The following is a 17,539-nucleotide window of genomic DNA, read 5'->3' on the forward strand; positions in this document are numbered from 1 at the left end:
CGCATCCTCGTAGTGCCTGTTTCTGGCACTTCTGCGGGTGCTGCCTGCTGCTGAGAGGGCTCCTTGTCTTGCTCGACGCCCCCTCTGTCCCCTGACGCAATTGGCGACATCCTGGTCCCTCCTGGGCCACAGCAGCATCCAAAAACACTAACCGCACGATTTGCAGCTAGCAAGGCTTGTTGGCGGTCTTTCGGCGGGAAAACACTTCTGCACGACTCTCCACGGCGTGAGGGATCCGTCCTCCAAAGGGGAAGTCTCTAGCCCTTGTCGTTCTTGCAGAAACCTACGCTTCTACTGTCCAGTAGCAGCATCTTTGCACCCACAGCTGGCATTTCCTGGGCATCTGCCCATCTCCGAACTTGCTTGTGACTTTTGGACTTGGTCCCCTTGTTCCACAGGTACCCTCGACTGGAAATCCATCGTTATTGCATCGTTGGTTTGTGTCTTTCCTGCAGAATTCCCATATCACGACTTCTATGTCCTTTGGGGAACTTTAGTGCACTTTGCACTCACTTTTCAGGGTCTTGGGGTGGGCTATTTTTCTAACCCTTACTATTTTCTAATAGTCCCAGCGACCCTCTACAAGGTCACATAGGTTTGGGGTCCATTTGTGGTTCGCATTCCACTTTTGGAGTATATGGTTTGTGTTGCCCCTATCCCTATGTGTCTCCATTGCATCCTATTGTAACTATACATTGTTTGCACTGTTTTCTAATACTATTACTGCATATTTTGGTATTGTGTACATATATCTCTTGTGTATGTTTGCTATCCTCATACTGAGGGTACTCACTGAGATACTTTTGGCATATTGTCATAAAAATAAAGTACCTTTATTTTTAGTATATCTGTGTATTGTGTTTTCTTATGATATTGTGCATATGGCACTAGTGGTACTGTAGGAGCTTCACTCGTCTCCTAGTTCAGCCTAAGCTGCTCTGCTAAGCTACCATTATCTATCAGCCTATGCTGCTAGACACCCTATACACTAATAAGGGATAACTGGGCCTGGTGCAAGGTGCAAGTACCCCTAGGTACTCACTACAAGCCAGTCCAGCCTCCTACATTGGTTGTGCAGCGGTGGGATAAGTGCTTTGAGACTACTTACCACTCTTGTCATTGTACTTTTCGTAAGAGAAAAATATACAAAACAAGTTCAGTGTATGTACACCTAACCAAAAAGTTTTGCATTTCTTTTCTCACCTCTTTTCTAAAGTGCTGAAAAGTACCTCTAAACTTTCTTAAAAGTTCTAAAAAGTTGTAAAAGTTTTTTTTCTGTCTTTCTAATAAGTTCTGAAAACGTTCTCTTTTTCTATCACTTTAACTCTTTCTAAAAATGTCTGGCACAGGCCAAAATGTTGATCTGTCCAAACTTGCATATGACCACCTTAGCTGGAAAGGAGCAAGGAGTCTCTGTGTAGAAAGAGTTTTGAGTGTAGGGAAGAATCCTTCCTTGGAATTATTGCTTAACATGCTTAGAGAACAAGATAAGGCCACAAGGGCCCCATCTGTTGAAAAAGTAGCAAATGGTTCCCAATCTGATCCAGGGACTCCCCTAGGAAAAGATTCAGGAAAGAAACTTCCTAGCCTGCCCATTACTAGACAGTCTAGCATAGTTGGTACTGATGTAGAGTCACACCATACAGATAGTGTTGTCTCACATCATAGCAAGAGCATTCATTCTCACCACAGTAGAACTGATGTTTCTGTTAACCAAGCTGTTAGGATGCCTTCTGTAAGGGACAGGTCTCCTTCTGTCCATTCTCACCACACTTCTGTGTCAAGGATTGTCCCTCCCACCCACCCTGATGACAGATTGTTAGAAAGGGAGCTCAATAGATTGAGAGTGGAACAAACCAGGCTGAAGCTCAAGAAGCAACAGCTGGATTTGGATAGACAGTCCTTAGAAGTAGAGAAGGAGAGACAGAAACTGGGTTTAGAAACCCATGGTGGCAGCAGCAGTATTCCCAATAGTCATCCTGCAAAAGAGCATGATTCTAGGAATCTACACAATATAGTTCCCCCTTATAAGGAGGGGGATGACATTAACAAGTGGTTTGCTGCACTTGAGAGGGCCTGTGTTGTACAGGATGTCCCTCAAAGGCAGTGGGCTGCTATCCGATGGCTATCATTTAGTGGAAAGGGTAGGGATAGGCTCCTTACTGTGAAAGAAAGTGATGCCAATAATTTTACAGTTCTTAAGAATGCACTCCCGGATGGTTATGGCTTAACCACTGAACAATACAGGATAAAGTTCAGAGAGACCAAAAAGGAGTCTTCACAAGACTGGGTTGATTTCATTGACCATTCAGTGAAGGCCTTGGAGGGGTGGTTACATGGCAGTAAAGTTACTGATTATGACAGCCTGTATAACGTGATCCCGAGAGAGCATATTCTTAATAATTGTGTGTCTGATTTGTTGCACCAGTACTTGGTGGACTCTGATCTGACCTCTCCCCAAGAATTGGGAAAGAAGGCAGACAAATGGGTCAGAACAAGAGTGAACAGAAAAGTTCATACAGGGGGTGACAAAGATGGCAACAAAAAGAAGGATGGTAAGTCTTCTGACAAGGGTGGGGACAAATCTAAAAATGAGTCTTCATCAGGCCCACAAAAACACTCTGGTGGGGGTGGTGGGCCCAAATCCTCTTCAAATCAAAACAAAGAAAATAAACCATGGTGCTATTTATGTAAAATAAAAGGCCATTGGACAACAGATCCCAGTTGTCCAAAGAAAAGCACCAAGCCTCCTACCACTACAACCCCTAATGCTACGCCTAGTGTCCCTACTAATAGCAGTGGTGGTGGGAGCAAACCTACTAATAGCCAATCCAAGGGAGTAGCTGGGCTCACTTTTGGTAACTTAGTTGGGGTTGGTCTGATTAGGGAGACCACAGAGGCTGTATTAGTCTCTGAGGGGGCTATTGATTTAGCCACCGTGGTTGCTTGTCCCCTTAACATGGATAAGTACAAGCAACTACCCCTAATAAATGGTGTTGAGGTTCAGGCCTACAGGGACACTGGTGCCAGTGTGACCATGGTCATAGAGAAACTGGTCCACCCTGAACAACACCTACTTGGTCACCAGTACCAAGTAACCGATGCTCACAACAACACACTTAACCACTCCATGGCTGTTGTAAATCTCAACTGGGGGCGGGGGGGTTACTGGTCCAAAGAAAGCTGTGGTAGCCACAGATGTACCTGTAGACTGTCTACTAGGAAATGATTTGGAGACATCAGCTTGGTCAGATGTGGAGTTGGAGGCCCATGCAGCAATGCTGGGCATCCCAGGGCATATTTTTGCTTTAACCAGGGCTCAGGCCAAAAAGCAAAAAGGACAGGGTGACTTGGATCCTGGAACAATTGACCAAGTGCTCCCTAAAGCTAGGGCTAGTAGAAGTAAAGCACTTCCTACTATCCCTCCCTCTACAGTGGATTCTACTTCTGAGGAAGAAGAATTTCCACCCTGTGCAGAACCTACACCAGAGGAGCAGGAAGCAGACACTGCTGAGCTTTTGGGTGAAGGGGGGGCCTGCCAGGGAGGAGCTGAGTGTGGCACAGCATACCTGTCCCACACTAGAGGGTCTAAGACAGCAAGCTGTCAAGCAGGCTAATGGGGATGTCAGTGACTCTCACAGAGTTTACTGGGAGGACAACCTCTTGTACACTGAAGCAAGGGATCCTAAACCTGGAACTGCCAGGAGGTTAGTGATTCCTCAGGAGTACAGAAAGTTCCTCCTAACTCTAGCCCACGACATTCCCCTAGCTGGACATCTGGGACAAATGAAAACTTGGGACAGGCTTGTTCCCTTGTTTCATTGGCCTAGAATGTCTGAGGACACAAAAGAATTTTGTAAGTCCTGTGAAACCTGTCAAGACAGGTGGCACCCCAAAAGCACCCCTTATTCCACTGCCTGTGGTTGGGGTTCCTTTTGAAAGGGTAGGGGTTGACATAGTTGGCCCCCTTGACCCTCCTACTGCTTCAGGCAATAGGTTTATCTTGGTGGTAGTGGACCATGCCACAAGATATCCTGAAGCAATTCCTTTAAGGACCACTACAGCACCTGCAGTGGCAAAGGCCCTCCTGGGAATATTTTCCAGGGTGGGCTTCCCAAAGGAAGTAGTATCAGACAGGGGAAGCAATTTCATGTCTGCTTACTTAAAGGCCATGTGGAAGGAGTGTGGTGTGACTTACAAGTTCACTACACCCTATCATCCACAAACTAATGGACTGGTAGAGAGATTTAACAAAACTCTCAAAGGCATGATTATGGGACTCCCTGAAAAACTCCGCAGGAGATGGGATATCCTTTTACCATGCCTCCTTTTTGCCTACAGGGAGGTACCCCAGAAAGGAGTGGGCTTCAGCCCCTTTGAACTCCTCTTTGGACACCCTGTTAGGGGTCCACTAACACTTGTCAAGGAGGGTTGGGAACAACCTTTAAAAGCTCCAAAGCAAAATATTGTGGATTATGTACTTGGCCTCAGATCAAGGATGGCTGAGTATATGAAAAAGGCCAGTAAAAACCTTCAGGCCAGCCAAGAGCTCCAGAAGCAATGGCATGATCAGAAGGCTGTTTTGGTTCAGTACCAACCAGGGCAGAAAGTGTGGGTCTTGGAGCCTGTGGCCCCAAGAGCACTCCAAGATAAATGGAGTGGACCCCACACAATTGTTGAAAAGAAGGGTGAAGTCACCTACTTAGTTGACTTAGGCACTGCCAGGAGTCCCCTTAGGGTGCTCCATGTCAATCGCCTGAAACCCTACTATGACAGGGCTGATCTCACCCTGCTCATGGCAACTGATGAGGGACAGGAAGAAGACAGTGATCCTCTACCTGATCTCTTCTCTTCCACAGAACAAGATGCTCTAGTGGAAGGTGTAGTTTTGGCTGATTGTCTTACTGCTGAGCAGAAAGACCATTGCATAAATCTCCTGGGTCAGTTTTCTGAACTCTTCTCTACTGTGCCAGGTACCACTTCTTGGTGTGAGCACACTATAGATACTGGAGACAGCTTGCCTGTCAAAAGTAAGATCTATAGGCAGCCTGACCATGTCAGAGACTGCATAAAGCAAGAGGTGCAGAAAATGTTAGAACTGGGAGTGGTTGAGCACTCTGAAAGTCCATGGGCTTCTCCTTTGGTACTTGTACCAAAACCTCATTCCAAGGATGGAAAGAAGGAAATGCGGTTTTGTGTAGACTACAGAGGTCTCAACCAGGTAACCAAAACTGATGCTCACCCTATACCCAGGGCAGATGAGCTCATAGATACACTGGCATCTGCCAAGTATCTAAGCACTTTTGATTTGACTGCAGGGTATTGGCAGATCAAATTATCAGAAGATGCTAAACCTAAAACTGCATTTTCAACCATTGGAGGCCATTACCAATTCACAGTAATGCCTTTTGGATTGAGAAATGCACCTGCCACTTTGCAGAGGTTGGTGAACACAGTCCTGCAATGGCTGGAAGCTTTTAGTGCAGCATATTTGGACGATATAGCTGTCTTTAGCTCCAGTTGGGATGATCACCTGGTCCACCTATGGAAAGTTTTAGAGGCCCTGCAAAAGGCAGGCCTCACTATCAAGGCTTCAAAGTGCCAGATAGGGCAGGGGAAGGTGGTTTATCTGGGACACCTTGTTGGTGGGGAACAGATTGCACCACTTCAGGTGAAAATCCAAACTATTGTAGATTGGGTTCCCCCTACTACTCACTCAGGTGAGAGCCTTCCTAGGCCTCACTGGGTATTACAGGAGGTTCATGAAGAACTATGGCTCCATTGCAGCCCCTCTTAATGACCTCACATCCAAAAAGATGCCTAAAAAGGTATTGTGGACAGCTAGCTGTCAGAAAGCTTTTGAGGAGCTGAAGCAGGCCATGTGCTCTGCACCTGTCCTGAAAAGCCCTTGTTACTCTAAAAAATTCTATGTCCAGACTGATGCATCTGAATTAGGAGTAGGGGCAGTCCTATCACAACTTAATTCTGAGGGCCAGGATCAACCTGTTGCTTTTATTAGTAGGAGGTTGACCCCTAGAGAAAAGCGTTGGTCTGCCATTAAGAGGGAGGCCTTTGCTGTGGTCTGGGTACAGAAGAAGTTGAGGCCATACCTGTTTGGCACTCACTTCATTGTTCAGACAGACCACAAACCTCTACTTTGGCTAAAACAAATGAAAGGTGAAAATCCTAAATTATTGAGGTGGTCCATATCCCTACAGGGAATGGACTATACAGGGAGTGCAGAATTATTAGGCAAGTTGTATTTTTGAGGATTAATTTTATTATTGAACAACAACCATGTTCTCAATGAACCCAAAAAACTCATTAATATCAAAACTGAATATTTTTGGAAGTAGTTTTTAGTTTGTTTTTAGTTTTAGCTATGTTAGGGGGATATCTGTGTGCAGGTGACTATCACTGTGCATAATTATTAGGCAACTTAACAAAAAAAAAAATATACCCATTTCAATTATTTATCATTACCAGTGAAACCAATATAACATCTCAAAATTCACAAATATACATTTCTGACATTCAAAAACAAAACAAAAACAAATCAGTGACCAATATAGCCACCTTTCTTTGCAAGGACACTCAAAAGCCTGCCATCCATGGATTCTGTCAGTGTTTTGATCTGTTAACCATCAACATTGCGTGCAGCAGCAACCACAGCCTCCCAGACACTGTTCAGAGAGGTGTACTGTTTTCCCTCCTTGTAAATCTCACATTTGATGATGGACCACAGGTTCTCAATGGGGTTCAGATCAGGTGAACAAGGAGGCCATGTCATTAGATTTCCTTCTTTTATACCCTTTCTTGCCAGCCACGCTGTGGAGTACTTGGACGCGTGTGATGGAGCATTGTCCTGCATGAAAATCATGTTTTTCTTGAAGGATGCAGACTTCTTCCTGTACCACTGCTTGAAGAAGGTGTCTTCCAGGAACTGGCAGTAGGACTGGGAGTTGAGCTTGACTCCATCCTCAACCCGAAAAGGCCCCACAAGCTCATCTTTGATGATACCAGCCCAAACCAGTACTCCACCTCCACCTTGCTGGCGTCTGAGTCGGACTGGAGCTCTCTGCCCTTTACCAATCCAGCCACGGGCCCATCCATCTGGCCCATCAAGACTCACTCTCATTTCATCAGTCCATAAAACCTTAGAAAAATCAGTCTTGAGATATTTCTTGGCCCAGTCTTGACGTTTCAGCTTGTGTGTCTTGTTCAGTGGTGGTCGTCTTTCAGCCTTTCTTACCTTGGCCATGTCTCTGAGTATTACACACCTTGTGCTTTTGGGCACTCCAGTGATGTTGCAGCTCTGAAATATGGCCAAACTGGTGGCAAGTGGCATCGTGGCAGCTGCACGCTTGACTTTTCTCAGTTCATGGGCAGTTATTTTGCGCCTTGGTTTTTCCACACGCTTCTTGCGACCCTGTTGACTATTTTGAATGAAACGCTTGATTGTTCGATGATCACGCTTCAGAGGCTTTGCAATTTTAAGAGTGCTGCATCCCTCAGCAAGATATCTCACTATTTTTGACTTTTCTGAGCCTGTCAAGTCCTTCTTTTGACCCATTTTGCCAAAGGAAAGGAAGTTGCCTAATAATTATGCACACCTGATATAGGGTGTTGATGTCATTAGACCACACCCCTTCTCATTACAGAGATGCACATCACCTAATATGCTTAATTGGTAGTAGGCTTTCGAGCCTATACAGCTTGGAGTAAGACAACATGCATAAAGAGGATGATGTGGTCAAAATACTCATTTGCCTAATAATTCTGCACTCCCTGTACAGTGGAACATAGACCTGGGAGTAGCCACTCCAATGCAGATGGACTCTCCAGATATTTCCACTTAGACAATGAAGACTCATCAGGTCATGGCTAGTCTTATTGTCCTTCATTTGGGGGGGGGGGGTGTGTAGGAAAGTACCATCTTGCCTGGCATGTTACCCCCATTTTTCACTGTATATATGTTGATTTAGTTGTATGTGTCACTGGGACCCTGCTAGTCAGGGCCCCAGTGCTCATAAGTGTGCCTGAAAGTGTTACCTGTGTTATGACTAACTGTCTCACTGAGGCTCTGCTAATCAGAACCTCAGTGGTTATGCTCTCTCATTTCTTTCAAATTGTCACTAACAGGCTAGTGACCAATTTTACCAATTTACATTGGCTTACTGGAACACCCTTATAATTCCCTAGTATATGGTACCGAGGTACCCAGGGTATTTGGGTTCCAGGAGATCCCTATGGGCTGCAGCATTTCTTTTGCCACCCATAGGGAGCTCTGACAATTCTTACACAGGCCTGCCACTGCAGCCTGAGTGAAATAACGTCCACGTTATTTCACAGCCATTTTACACTGCACTTAAGTAACTTATAAGTCACCTATATGTCTAACCTTTACCTGGTAAAGGTTGGGTGCTAAGTTACTTAGTGTGTGGGCACCCTGGCACTAGCCAAGGTGCCCCCACATTGTTCAGGGCCAATTCCCCGGACTTTGTGAGTGCGGGGACACCATTACACGCGTGCACTACATATAGGTCACTACCTATATGTAGCTTCACAATGGTAACTCCGAATATGGCCATGTAACATGTCTATGATCATGGAATTGCCCCCTCTATACCATTCTGGCATAGTTGGCACAATCCCATGATCCCAGTGGTCTGTAGCACAGACCCTGGTACTGCCAAACTGCCTTTCCCGGGGTTTCACTGCAGCTGCTGCTGCTGCCAACCCCTCAGACAGGCATCTGCCCTCCTGGGGTCCAGCCAGGCCTGGCCCAGGATGGCAGAACAAAGGACTTCCTCTGAGAAAGGGTGTTACACCCTCTCCCTTTGGAAAATGGTGTGAAGGCAGGGGAGGAGTAGCCTCCCCCAGCCTCTGGAAATGCTTTCATGGGCACACATGGTGCCCATTTCTGCATAAGCCAGTCTACACCGGTTCAAGGACCCCTTAGCCCTGCTCTGGCGCGAAACTGGACAAAGGAAAGGGGAGTGACCACTCCCCTGACCTGCACCTCCCCTGGGAGTTGTCCAGAGATCCTCCAGTGTGCTCCAGACCTCTGTCATCTTGGAAACAGAGGTGCTGCTGGCACACTGGACTGCTCTGAGTGGCCAGTGCCATCAGGTGACGTCAGAGACTCCTTGTGATAGGCTCCTTCAGGTGTTGCTAGCCTATCCTCTCTCCTAGGTAGCCAAACCCTCTTTTCTGGCTATTTAGGGTCTCTGTCTCTTGGGATTCCTTAGATAACGAATGCAAGAGCTCATCCGAGTTCCTCTGCATCTCTCTCTTCACCTTCTGCCAAGGAATCGACTGCTGACCGCGCTGGAAGCCTGCAAAACTGCAACATAGTAGCAAAGATGACTACTGCAACTCTGTAACGCTGATCCTGCCGCCTTCTCGACTGTTTTCCTGATGGTGCATGCTGTGGGGGTAGTCTGCCTCCTCTCTGCACTAAAAGCTCCGAAGAAATCTCCCGTGGGTCGACGGAATCGTCCCCCTGCAACCGCAGGCACCAAAGAACTGCATCACCGGTACCTTGGGTCTCCTCTCAGCACGACGAGCGAGGTCCCTTGAATCCAGCAACTCTGTCCAAGTGACTCCCACAGTCCAAGTTTGGTGGAGGTAAGTCCTTGCCTCCCCACGCCAGACTGCATTGCTGGGAACCGCGACTTTTGCAGCTACTCCGGCCTCCGTGCACTTCCGGCGGAAATCCTTTGTGCACAGTCCAGCCTGGGTCCACGGCACTCTAACCTGCATTGCACGACCTTCTAAGTTGTTCTCCGGCGACGTGGGACTCCTTTGTGCGACTTCGGGTGAGCACCGTTTCACGCATCCTCGTAGTGCCTGTTTCTGGCACTTCTGCGGGTGCTGCCTGCTGCTGAGAGGGCTCCTTGTCTTGCTCGACGCCCCCTCTGTCCCCTGACGCAATTGGCGACATCCTGGTCCCTCCTGGGCCACAGCAGCATCCAAAAACACTAACCGCACGATTTGCAGCTAGCAAGGCTTGTTGGCGGTCTTTCGGCGGGAAAACACTTCTGCACGACTCTCCACGACGTGAGGGATCCGTCCTCCAAAGGGGGGGAAGTCTCTAGCCCTTGTCGTTCTTGCAGAAACCTACGCTTCTACTGTCCAGTAGCAGCATCTTTGCACCCACAGCTGGCATTTCCTGGGCATCTGCCCATCTCCGACTTGCTTGTGACTTTTGGACTTGGTCCCCTTGTTCCACAGGTACCCTCGACTGGAAATCCATTGTTATTGCATCGTTGGTTTGTGTCTTTCCTGCAGAATTCCCCTATCACGACTTCTATGTCCTTTGGGGAACTTTAGTGCACTTTGCACTCACTTTTCAGGGTCTTGGGGTGGGCTATTTTTCTAACCCTTACTAATTTCTAATAGTCCCAGCGACCCTCTACAAGGTCACATAGGTTTGGGGTCCATTTGTGGTTCGCATTCCACTTTTGGAGTATATGGTTTGTGTTGCCCCTATCCCTATGTGTCTCCATTGCATCCTATTGTAACTATACATTGTTTGCACTGTTTTCTAATACTATTACTGCATATTTTGGTATTGTGTACATATATCTTGTGTATATTTGCTATCCTCATACTGAGGGTACTCACTGAGATACTTTTGGCATATTGTCATAAAAATAAAGTACCTTTATTTTTAGTATATCTGTGTATTGTGTTTTCTTATGATATTGTGCATATGACACTAGTGGTACTGTAGGAGCTTCACTCGTCTCCTAGTTCAGCCTAAGCTGCTCTGCTAAGCTACCATTATCTATCAGCCTATGCTGCTAGACACCCTATACACTAATAAGAGATACCTGGGCCTGGTGCAAGGTGCAAGTACCCCTAGGTACTCACTACAAGCCAGTCCAGCCTCCTACAGTGCCCAGCGGATCATGAATAGTGTCTCCATCTGGAGGTGGTGCAAGGTCTCTCTTGCGATTAGGAAGAACCTTGGTTTAGATCTGTTCACCACCGCCGAGAGCAGCATGCTACTGACATTGGGTGCTGTTTCAAGGCAACCTTCACTTGGAGGCACATTTCGCCTTGAGTGGAGTTGAAGCCTCCTGTACAACTTTCTGCTGATACCACTTCTTCCCAGAGTTCTCAAGAACATCAGGAACAGCCGGATCCAAGTCATCCTTGTAGCTCTGGAGTAAGCATGGAGAGTGTGGTATCCCAGTTTCCTGAGCATGAGCATTGATCCTCCTATCAAGCTGCCCATTCGGAAGGATCTATTTTTGCAGCAACAGGGGATTCTTCCTGCACCCGAACCTGCCCATGTTCCGTCTTCATTCATGCATTGTGGCAAGGTGTAATTTATTTTTTTCGTTCAACAGACGAGGGTTTGCTTTGGTCACAGTTAAAGGGTACCTTTCGGCCTAATCAGCTTTCATTCGGTTGTCAAAGAAGCCCTCCCTGTTCAAGCTACCTGTTGTGACCCATTTTCTCAAAGATGTCCAACGTGTGTTTCTCCCTAAGCCCTTTATCGTGCTCCAATGGGACTCGAACTTGGTTTTGAATTTCTTTTATTTTTTTGATGTGCTCACCATTCGAGCTGATGCATATCTGCCCTCTACTTCTATTTACCATCAAAACAGCCTTTCTTGTGGTCATTGCATTGGCCCGGAGAGCTAGCGAAGTGCAGACACACTCTGTGCACCCTCGTGTACCCTCCTTACACAACCCTTTTCCCTGGATAAACTGGTTCATCAACACATGCCTCTTTCCTACCGAAAGTGGCATTACGTAGGCCAGACCATCAAACTGCCAACCTTCTTTGCTCTGCCTCAATCTTCCAATGAAGAGAGACTCCACCGCCTTGACTGGAGAGCGTTATCGTTCTACATAGATTGTAACAAAGAGTTGAGGGTTGATGATAGCTCTTCATTAAGTTTGTCAGGGCCAAGAAAGGAAAAGCTGTGCAGAAAAGTTCCATCTGAAGATAGATTAAACTATGCATTAAAATGCAATGAAAAAGAAGCAACCCCTTGAGGCCTTGTGTGATCTTTTCATTAGAGCCAAGGCTGTGAGCCCTGTTAGCTTCTGGAGATCCTGTCCTGAACATCTGTGAGGCTGCGACGTGGCCATCTCTGCACACGTTTACCTGGCATTACTGCCTGAATATTCAGGTCTGACGTAACAGAGAAATGACTAGTTGGCCCTCCAGGAATTGCTGGTCTAAATCTGTTCGCAGGTCCACCTCTGGAGAGGTATTCCTTGGGTATATATTCTAAGGTAAGGAATCTGCAGCTAGAAGTCTATCAGATGAACAACTTGTGTACCTTCAATAACGTATGGTAGAAACTCTATGTAACTGCAGATTCCTTACCGACCCTCCAGTCTTCCCTGCTTTGTGAACGGATTTCTCCACATAGGGTGACCCTTGTAGGTCCTTAATGTGTGCCACATGTCCATCAGCATTCTCTTGTGCCTTTGTGATTCTGGTATGGAAATATAATAAAAAGAATCTGATGTCAGTGCACTGAGGTGTCTTCTATATAGGCATTGCACACATCACATCCAGCGCAAACAACTCCACCTACCAGCATGCAGATGTACTGCTCAAGATTTTCTATATCCAGTCTGACTCTTGGAGAATATTCTAAGGTAAGGTAAGGAATCTGATGCTAGATTGAGCCTGTACCTCATGAAGTAAGTAACTCTTTCTTTTGGGTTTGCAGTGCAGTATGACCATTTTCTTCATTTTATGTGAAAATCTAAACATTTTTAAATTGTAAAGCCATTTGTGTCTAAATACATTTTGCATTCTTCAGTTTTCAGAAATAGGAATATGTTGATCGAAGATGACTGAAAGTTTTTTCGAAATTGAAGTTATGGGTGAGGAAAAGGAAATTCTGTCTGGCAGACAAATGTGACCTCACCTCCTGTGGATCAGACATCTAAGCATCTTTTACATCTAAGATGACATCTTATTGCTTGAAAGTCCAGATAGGTAGGCTTGTATGCTTTATTTTCTCTTGTTCTTTGAACAGGGTACTGTTCAATCTAATTCGTTGTTTTCTTTAAGATTTGAATACAATTTACATGTTCTTTTCAGTAAAATCAAAACTTTTCTCTTGTATGCATAATACATGGGAGGTTAGAAATGTGAAGGCTTGACTACTACCGCTATTTATCCTCCTTTTGATTACAGTGAGGTGATGGCTTTCTTGTACTAGATTTATGCAGTGGTTATGTCTGATTTCAAATCTTGCATGATGCTCTTAAAACTCTAGCTCAGTGGCATTAACCACAAGTGCTTTCTGGGTAGGATGATATAGTAATTGAAAAGTATCTATTAACTGATGTTTCAGCAGGACTGGTTGCAAAATGCCTGTCCTCCGACTGTTAAAACATGATTTTTATTTCCCATTTTTAGATTTCGCTTGCACAGCTCTTGCGCTGTGCGTGCAAAATCTCTTGTATTATTTAAAAAAAAAAAAAAAATCTTAAAAGGTACTTAGAAGCCTCCCTCCACACCCCGCCCCCCAAAAAATATATATACTTACCGGAGCTTGCAATTGGTTTATTCCAATGTTACTCTAATTTATATGCTTCTGATTGGGCAGGACGTCCTCTGCTTTCACTTCCTGCTCTGCTTGCCTGTCCATTTTGTGGAGCTTGGCCCGTGTACAGCTTCCGGTCCCTGGGCAATGGCCTTCCACTGGCTAAGCACTCTGAAGGTACTTTAAAAAAAAATCCTATTGAGATCTTCATACGAATGCCTCTGCAGGCCATCTTCACTCCTTCCAACTTATTGCTGCTCCTTCACCTGCTCGCCACTGTTACTTCCCCTGGTGTCTGCAGAGATGCCTTTTAATTTTAATTATTTTTTTCATACTGTAGCACTCCATCTGAGTGCATCGTTTTACAGGCTGACTCTTCCTGTCCCGCCATACCTTGCCTCCCTGCCTGTCTGTGTTTGACCCCGCTGACCTCCCATTGCTGGCCCAAGAACCCCCTCTTCCCCTGACTCTGCTTTTCTCAATGTTCGCTTTACTCCCTCAAAGCTGCCTCTACAACTACCTAATCCTACCTGTGCGGCAGCTCAGCATTGTGACTGTGGCCAACTCACTTACCTTCTCCGTGCCAACAAGCATGCGCAAAGTCAATAGGTTTCGCTTTTGCTTCTGCAAAATCTATTGATTTTGTCAATTTATTTAGACCTGTTGCACAGTAGCTCTAGCAGTATGACGCAGACAGTGTTCAACGTGTGATATTGCTTTTTTCTTTTACCTTCAACACATGCTGCACAGCAGCTAGCGCTGCTATCTAGTGCGTCTTAAAAACATTGACAAAACTAGTTGATTTCTCAATGGTGAAACCTATTGACTTTGCCAGGAGTAGTCGTCTTACATAGCTAGTGAGCTTTCTATCAACTCCATTTAGCAGTCAAGCCCACCTATTTTAAATGGAGTCTTAACTCCCATTGTAAGGTCCCTGGAGTAGGCCTATTGCCCACTAATATATAAACTAAAGTGGACTCAAGGATTGTGAACAATATGTGGATGAAGGTGTTCAAGAAGATTTCTGTTAAATGTATTGTGGTCACTCTGCCTCCGGAGAACAATATAAAATATTATATTACAAATGCTCACAATGTGTATGCTAATTACTGAATGCAGATTTTACCTGGCTGTAGAAGAATAATCGGTTTAGTTCTTGCACTACCTCATGCATGCTACCAATAGAAGATGGTGGCTTAAGTTGATATTTAGTTAATCAAATCCTCCTGTTTTTCATGCCACAGTTAGTGCTTAGACCTTGTTCTGTTACTTCTGTTTTTCTGCTATAACCTTACTTCCCACACTAAATGTAATAGATTTCCTCTTTAAATTCCTGGCATTGTTGGTGACATTATCTGACGGTTCTCTTCTGTCTTAATTTGATTTTTTTTTTTCTGCAGTGCTATATCTGTTTTCAGATGGGAAGTGCTTTGTCTGAAACATATCATTTGGGTGCCGCCAATTGGCACGCAAATATATATATATATATATATATATATATTCTAATCGATGCGTTAGTTGTGTTCATTTTCATATCAGAGTTAACAATGGTAAAACTGAAAGCTGTACAGTGTTAAAAAGTTGCTCCCTAAATGGTTACTATCTTGTGTTCAGCATCTGGGTTAATTCTTTCAAGCATGTGCGTTTGATTCGTACATACAGTCATTGCGTTCCCCACAGTGGTGTAAGTACTGTTCCTAATAACATAGCTTGCACAGCCTTTATTCCTGAGTACCCATAGATTCGTCATGCCGGGTTCTTCAACCACATCAATTCGTGTAAGTATCTCCTGCCATGTTTGTATATCTTCCTCAAGGTGTTCGTCCCTTCTAGCCTGTCTTAACTGTATTTCTTTTGCCACTGCCCGTTCCCTGACATCTTTAGGCCATCCCTGTACACTGAGTCCTCTTGTACTTCTCCAGGCAATTGCCACCCAACGTCTGGCCAATACCAGGGCCAGCTGCATATATTGCCATTCCATTTTTTTTTTTTTTTTTACCTTTCCTTTTCTTTACATCCTCCAGAAGGCATTGAACAGGGGTTCTTTGGAGTTTCACCATCCCCCCCCACCCTCGTAAAGTTCAGACCACAACATCCCAAAAAATTTGTACTGTGGGACAATTCCATGCTAAGTGTATGAAAGTTGCGGGCTGCGCACTTCATCGTTGGCAACCAATTCTATGGAGGAAGGCTTGGGTGACGTGAAATGTATGTAGTTAAAATGTATTAGTCTGAATCTAGCATTGCAGATCCCCTGTCTGAGGAAAGCGCATATTGCCTTCCACTGTGCCTCCTCTAGTGGGCTGTTCAATTCGGTGTCCTAAGCCTCTCGAGCCCGCATGATAGACCTAGGCGTATCTGCTACCATGACCTTATAAATGTGAGCTATAAGATTGTTGCCCAAGCCCACGCTGCTCTGCCCGCCCCAATATTCGGGGGTGGAGATCAAACAATACCGATGAGGCCGGGGCCTGTGGGTAAGTGGGCCATATCTCTCGGGCTAAATCAAGTATACTGGCATATGTTAAGAACTGTCCCTGATTCAACCCGAATGTGTCCCGTGCAGCCTCGAATGTTACAAAGGTCTCACTGGGGTAGAGGTCTGCAAGTGTTAGGCACCCACCCTCTTGCCAAGGTTGAACGTCAACTGTAGAGGTCAAATGTTGAAATGCTGGAAGATCCCAAAAATCAAATTCCCGAGCAAATTGTGCTCAGTGGAACGCCACTCTCCAGGCCCGCATTCACAATGTTTGTGTATGTTTTACTATGTATGGGAGTGATTGTTCCCCTCTAACGCCAGTAGTTTGCAACTGTGATAGGGTTTCATGTCGGGCGTCATCTCAAAGAAGGGTTTTCTCCCTATTGTCACCATCCACTGGCCAGAGCGCCACTTATTGTAACTGGGAGGCTAAGTAGTAATATTCCAAATTAGGTAATGCCAATCCCTCCTCAGTCAATGGGAGTTCAAGGGTTTTCAATTTCACCCTGCTGCTGCACCCCGCCCATACCAGACCCACCAGCCGAGAGTGCAGACGCTTGAAGACCGAGCGAGGAAGTGTGTAAAGCAAATTCTGTAATGTGTACAAGCATCTAGGCGAAAACGAAATTTTTGCGACCGCTACTCGTCCCATTATTGATAATGGAAGGGTGTTCCAAAGGTGACCCGGAGGAGGTAAACCCAGTTGACAGTATCAAACGCTTTAGCTATATCTATTGAGACCATTGCCAGGTCCTCCTTGCTATCGTTAACCCCATGGAGGACGTGCATGAGCTTTTCGGGTGTTCATAATCTTATTTCGTCCCGGAACGAGCCCACATTGGTCAGGATGCATCAAGTAGGTCACCTCTGGGAAAGTCGCGTTGCAAGGATTTTACATAGGATTTTTACATCCTGGTTAATCATCGTGATAGGGCGGTAGGACGCTGGGTCTGATAAGGCTGTCCCTGACTTGGGAATCATATCAATGAGGCCTTTGCGCATCGAGTCTGGTAATATATTAGCTTAGAGCCTCATTGTATACTGCTAAAAGCCGCGGAACGAGTGTGGTTGCAAATGTCTGAGAGCTCGACCGTAAAGCTGTCACTGCCCGGACTTATACCCAGTGGAAGAGATTGAATAGCCACCTTAACCTCTTCAAGTGTAAGATTCCAGCGCCTGTACCCCTGTCTCGCTCAGTTGAGGGAGGCGCATCCCAATTAGGTATGCCCTTAAACTTTCTGAGTGCCCAGGGTTCTCCTATATTCCCTCAAGGTGATCCCCTGAAGACTGTGACTATATCGTGCTGTTCTCTTTGTGAGATGGAGTACTAAGGAGTGTGGTTTTTCCCGTCGGAGGATCCTTGCCAAAAGCCTCCCGGATCAGTCGCTTTCTCGATATAGGAGTTATTGATATGACTTTAAAGTGTAGCGTTCAAGTCTATCTCTGGTTTCAGTGACTTGGCAGAAAAGTTTAATTTCCTCCCGTTGACTATTGCGTCCCCACACTCTTCTTTGCTGGTACACCGCCAGTG

General features: G+C 45.7%; 1 protein-coding gene across 2 annotated transcripts in view; it reads left to right on the forward strand.

Moving 5' to 3' along the window:
* The window catches only part of DYRK1A (dual specificity tyrosine phosphorylation regulated kinase 1A), a 633,571-nt gene that overhangs the window by 101,423 nt on the left and 514,609 nt on the right, over positions 1–17,539 (forward strand). For both annotated transcript variants that reach the window (XM_069202549.1, XM_069202550.1), the window contains exon 2: positions 12,798–12,976. The gene's annotated coding sequence lies outside the window, so the exon portion shown is untranslated. The remainder of the gene's footprint in view (positions 1–12,797; positions 12,977–17,539) is intronic.

This window comes from Pleurodeles waltl, chromosome 8 (assembly GCF_031143425.1).
Source record: "Pleurodeles waltl isolate 20211129_DDA chromosome 8, aPleWal1.hap1.20221129, whole genome shotgun sequence".
Lineage (NCBI taxonomy): Eukaryota > Metazoa > Chordata > Amphibia > Caudata > Salamandridae > Pleurodeles > Pleurodeles waltl.